At 34.3% G+C, this 6,000-nt stretch overlaps 1 protein-coding gene across 6 annotated transcripts in view; it reads left to right on the top strand.

Annotated features, from left to right (window-relative positions):
- Window positions 1-6,000, top strand: part of LOC139134658 (uncharacterized) — a 72,234-nt gene continuing 66,234 nt past the window's right edge. For all 6 annotated transcript variants that reach the window (XM_070701623.1, XM_070701622.1, XM_070701621.1 and 3 more), the window contains exon 1: window positions 1-98. The gene's annotated coding sequence lies outside the window, so the exon portion shown is untranslated. The remainder of the gene's footprint in view (window positions 99-6,000) is intronic.

Here is a 6,000-nt window from a genome sequence, read left to right as displayed (position 1 = left end):
GCTAAACCAAAGTGAGGCTTGTGACAACAAAACTAATCAAAATGGCGGAATAGTCGAATGCTGTCTGTCTCTCGTCAGCAGCAGAGAAGACGAGTAAGGTAAGTTCACGTCACTTCAATGAAGAAAAGTGTGATCGTTGAGCAAGGTACAAAAGAGACGTTGTCTAGGCTGTCGAGAGCTGCAATGAAGGTCCTTATTCTTAGCTATGGGCAGTCGTCCGACATTTCCTGACGGCGACGTTCGGCGACTTCTGCACAGCTCCTGAGCCAGGTGATGAACATGTTAAAAGATATAAGGGTATGGCGATATTTGTGTTCAATGCATCACAGCAGTTCATTGCATCGCTACTGCTGCAATCCTTTTTCCTCCTGTATAGAATAAATCGGTTGAAGACCGTCGGCAACTGACACACTCGACAGAATCACTGTTCATAGATTGCTTAATATTTGTTCGTAGTAATCGTACTCTGCCCGTCTGCAACAGCGTACATGTTGACAGTGAACTCACGCGTTTACCGATAGCTGTTTAATTGGAATTCAAAATCCTCACAAAGCATCTTTTAATCAGGCCTATCATGCAGTTGGGCCAACAAAATTTTGTTACGTCGTGGCAGACATGTTGTCAAGCTTGCGTATGTACTGAAGAGTGGCAAAGTATCGTTCTCTGCTACCTCCATGTTCTGATCCATGATCTGATTCAGTGATTGCCCTGAACTTTTGGATATTTTGTAGACTCGTTCAGCCGCTAGGTCTATATTTTTCAAGATAATTTTCTACTGTTTACTGCCTATAATCGTGCACGTAAATAAAATGTATGCTATAATGTAAATGTGATTAGGGAAAATACTCCATGCGTAGTTTTGCACATCTCTCTGCTCAGTATTACCGGACAACCAGACTTGATCCCAAGGCAGACAGTACATTCGTATATTACGTTTTTGGCATTCGATCTCAGTTCGTAGCTTGGTGACGTCGCTAGCGTTTGAATTACTATGATTGGCACCACACTGGGTGTCAAAATAATCAATATCGTGCAAGCGTGAACATATTATTGAAATACGTAAAAATCAGATGTTTTCTGGTTTTATTTTAAATCTCAAATTCAATATGTGCCATCAGCCTTTCTTATAAATTTATAACACTATTAACAGGAGGTATATTGACTCGAAAATTTCTAAACAATTCCCAAATTATTAAAAAGTGCTTCAAATTTCATCCGTTGATGGCTTGATTAAAATTGAGTATGGTAATTCCAAAAATGCTGGCTGATGCTTTGATTTAATCACACAGTATTGATGCCTCATCTGTCTTCAGTGGCTTCAAAAGGAAGTGTTTTCAAGTGTTGCAGGATGGCAATTCAAAAGAATGGCTTCCTTTACATTCAAACAGTTGAAGCATAATTCAGGAAGCTACCTCAGTAGTTTTCACCTTGTTGCTTGGATACCTCTGCATGTTGACAATACCGTTTGTATCCATAGCACTGAACTGGTTTTACATTCTAGCACATTTGTCACAAAACTCTCACCAATTGTAAGATGTTCTCGTTGGAAATTACAGTGCTTGATGCTTAAAGCATGTAGCATTATAAATAATAAAAATACAAATTACTTCAAGTACAAAGTAATTATATATGTTTCTTAAGTTTCATACATCATACAATCATTAGTTCTGTCTGATGATTGCAGGATGCGTGAAACCTAAGTAACAGATATCATTACCTTGTAATTTAAGTAATTTGTAATATATATATATATATATATATATATATATATATATATATATATATATATATACATTTATATTTATATATATATGCTTACTATATATTTATATATATTTATTATATAATCCTTTTCTTTATATAAATATATATATATAAATATATATATATATATATATATATATATATAAACTATATATTTATATATATTTATTATATAATCCTTTTCTTATACGTTTGAAACATGTTTAAATTTTCCTTGGAATATAGTGCCAGAGTGTTTGGTAATTGACTTTCTTGATAATGGACCTTCAGAGTATCTCAGCTCAAAATTAGAAATGTTTATAAAACGTTTGATTATGAAGTTTGCTCTCAGAAACTTGTCAGGATTATTTTTCTTGATTTTGCCCTTTTCAAATGTAATTGAAAGATATTTTTTTATTGCAATCGGCTGTTGCAATCGCTTGAAAACAAACACTGCAAACAGACAGTGCTACTCTAAAATGTAATACATCAAAATTAAGTGCATCTTCATTGTACAGCAGGTAAAGAAAGTTCTCAATACAAAGAAACAGGGTGATGTAACATTCAATAGTTTGAAACCTTCATGTTGTTGAATCATGAGCTGTGATAATGTTCATTTGTGTGTGTCATACAGTACTGTACTTATCTTATACTGTACTTATCTTAGCTTCAAAATGTTGTAGCCAAGCACATTCCATCACATAATATTTATTATTCATCTATGTGACATCAACATATACTTCCCATAAAACCTCTATCACCTGTGAAATATGTAGCTGTCACTTCCATGAACAAAAGACCTATTTACACAAATACACTAACCAACATTCAAAATAGGTGTCATCATGATAAACATAATATTCAACATTTGTAACCTATGAATTATATATATGTGAACAGCAGTGAACAAATATGAAGAAGGAAATGGCAATGCATGGTACATGTACCTGAGGACAGTAATATTTTGTGATAGCTGAAAACTACAAAAAATGATGAACCTGATCACATTGCCACACTGCATGAACTCCTATGTCCAACTTTTTACATTACGGGTTACCATTTTGTGAAACTGTTGTCCCAGTATCCATGACTACCAAACCTGGCATGCTGCTGTCAACAGGAATAGCCATGAATTTTTAATTTCTTTTTCCTCCAATTCTACATATGCGGATACTGTATTATTATACAGCTTGTCTTCTTATTGTTTCCAATATGTATATGTCCACTCAGTAGTGGAAATTCACTGGGCAATTTTTGTGGGATTTACCCAAATGACATTTTGGCAACATTTACTGGAAGAGAGCTGAGTAATCTGAAATTGCTGAGGAGTTTAGTGGCGACTTCTGGTAAGCGTTTCCCTTTCAAAGTCGATAGGCAAATGTATACTCAGTAATTGGCATGTTGAACTGTGAATGTACTAAGACATGATGGTTAGTTTCTTTGAAAGATGATAGAAGTTTTATGTTAGGACTGTACACTACAATATCATGTAATAAATATCAGTTGAAATTGCCTTGTTTCCCCACATTTAGTTACCTATATAACAATACCTAAAGTTCTTGCAGGATGGCTTGGCATCGGATACAGTGTCTTTATGATTTCAAATGAATATGACAAAGCGTCATGAAAGTATGAAAAGCCTGTGAAACATATCAGTGCCTTTTTAGATGGAATGTTGTTGATTCACACTTGTCATATACGTGTACATGTATAATATGTTTGCACAGTTACTTGTACATGTGCAGTTGTTAGGGGCGGGACCTTGATCTATGGCAATAAGAGTTGGCAAACATAGCTTACATGTATCATGTTACTGTAGTGTTGATCATCTACCTTCAATATTTGTCTCATTCAAAATTTTAAAAGTACATTTCTCACATTGTAATTTGTGAATATACAGGTGAAAGTGCATCTTTGCCTGGTAAAGAAGTGAATTTGTCCCAAATGAAATCATTGATCAAAACCTAGCCGCTGATAAAGCTCAGCTCAGTGCTGTAATATTAGAAACATAAAAATGTGGTTCCAGCTCGTTTCACAGAAAATGGTAGATAACAATCGTATGTGGAGTTATGAAGAATTGCTAAATTTCTTTTTATTTAAAGTTTAAAGCATAGACCGTTTTTTGGAGGGTCTATGTTTAAAGGGGCATATTTTTGACATTAGAAACGTTGTAGCTCACAATTAGATAAGCTGATACTGCAATGTTTGCAAGGGCAACGGTTACCATGGTTTTAGTTTGTTGCTGACCAGCTTAGTTAGCCTTGTATGTCACAAACAATTGAAACTGACATGGGTATTCAGTCTTGCTCATCTGAGGCAAGGGATTTATCCATGGGACTACATACATGTATATGCTGACTCATCTGTCAGATTTGGCAGTGCAGTCAAGATCACTGAGTGCTAGTTCATCTGGATGTCAATCTGTATTCCAACAGCTCATCAGATATGTGACAAAACCTTGGATGATAATACCCTTACTAATAGACAGCAGCCAGTATTGTAGCCATCCTACCGTAGAAGTGAACCATTCAAAAAGGAAAATGGGCTGGACTGAAAAATGCAAAATTTATATCAAATAGTATAATTTTTTGTTGAGAGATTAAAATTTGTGACTTTTCCCACTGGTCCTACTGTCACTGTTTTTTATTTGTTTTCTCCTTTTGATAAAGTTGTTGTTCATGCACACATGTACATGGACTTTTGTAGCAATGAGTGAAGCTGTAGAACTAATGAAGTACGCATGTGATCAAAATTTGAGTATTCTTGAGGGGCACTACAGTAGGAGATGAACTCTTCAATCAGGACATCATGATGTGGTATTTTTAGTGATCTTACTTAATAGCTAACTTTGCTCTTTAATACACAGAACACTCTTTTGAAATAGATCAAGCACATTTGTGCTCTTTTTTGTATACAAATTTTCCAATTTTTAGCAGAAACATTTCAGTTTTCATGAACAAGAAGAAACCAGAAACCATTGACAAGTTCAACCAAATATTCTGTAAACAGGTCTACAGTCAGTGTCACCCATGATAACAATGGGTTTAGACCAAGTAAACCAGCAATTAGAGTAACAATACCATATGCAGTATGACATTTTAAAGATTTACATGGTTATCAACATTTTTGTCAGAATTACTATTCTTGACTTCTATGTATTGTTATAAAGGTTCAGTTCTAGTCTGTATATTACATCTGTAGACTTTTCGTAGGTTCCATACAATGATCTATTGAGGTTTGTATGGAGTAGAGTCTGTGTACTATATGATGAATTTTGGTTTTGTTAAATTCAAACTGTCAGCTTTTTCTACAAACTATGTCACTTAAAATTCTGTTGCTCTCAGTACATAAAAAATTGATAGCGAATGAATGTTGCAGAGACAATTAGAGTGTCTCTACACGGCTGTCATCTACTGTGATCCAATACCGTATTTGTAATTTTCATGTATTTTCCAGTGTCCTTTTTGTTTTAATTGTAGAATACAAAATTTATTCTATTTTTGTTCCTTTTTTCAATACAGCCTGTATGTGAGTAATGTCCACTCTTATTGTCGACAACTGTATTTTAAGGTAGTGCAGCTCAAAAGTGAAAGATTTAAAAGTTTGCTCAAACTTTCCTCAAGGAATCTTTTAACTATTCTCTTTCAAAATCAAGAATAAAAATTGGGGGTCACCGTGCAAATTTTGGTACTAGAGAAACAAATTACCCTAGATTTACCGATATGTTAAATTCAAAGTGGCCACCATCCCTGTCTTAACTCTATGGAGAAAAATGAAATGTTTGATTTTCAAAAAACAAAAACGGCAAAGTTTTTCTTTTACCAAGGGCTTCAAAAATGAGCCCCCACGATTGGTAGATCAGAAACAAATTGGAAAAGTTTGAGAGTCCAAATATCTGTCCTCGAGGTGTGTTCTACCTTAATGTGGACTAGAATTCAGTTGTCACCAGTAACATTTCATAATGTTCACTGGTATGATAACTTTTGCCTTCAAGGAAAATACTTTGTATTTCAACATACTTCAGGGTAAAGGAGAAGAAAATATACTGTGTTTCCCAAGACAAAAATTACTGAAAATATTATTGAAATTTACAATGATTGTCCTTGTAAGTTTACCTTTGGACATAAAGTCATGAATAATGATTCATCTCACATACCAAATGTAGTGACATTCTATCCTTTAATTTGTGTTGTAAATTGAATAGTGTATTATCATGTTTTATTTGATCATTGGATTTATTTTCACCGTGTTGTCAAT

Source organism: Ptychodera flava, chromosome 6 (genome assembly GCF_041260155.1).
Source record: "Ptychodera flava strain L36383 chromosome 6, AS_Pfla_20210202, whole genome shotgun sequence".
In the NCBI taxonomy this organism is placed as follows: domain Eukaryota; kingdom Metazoa; phylum Hemichordata; class Enteropneusta; family Ptychoderidae; genus Ptychodera; species Ptychodera flava.
The sequence above is the reverse complement of the archived record's forward strand: the minus strand, read 5'-3'. Positions and strand labels throughout refer to the sequence as shown.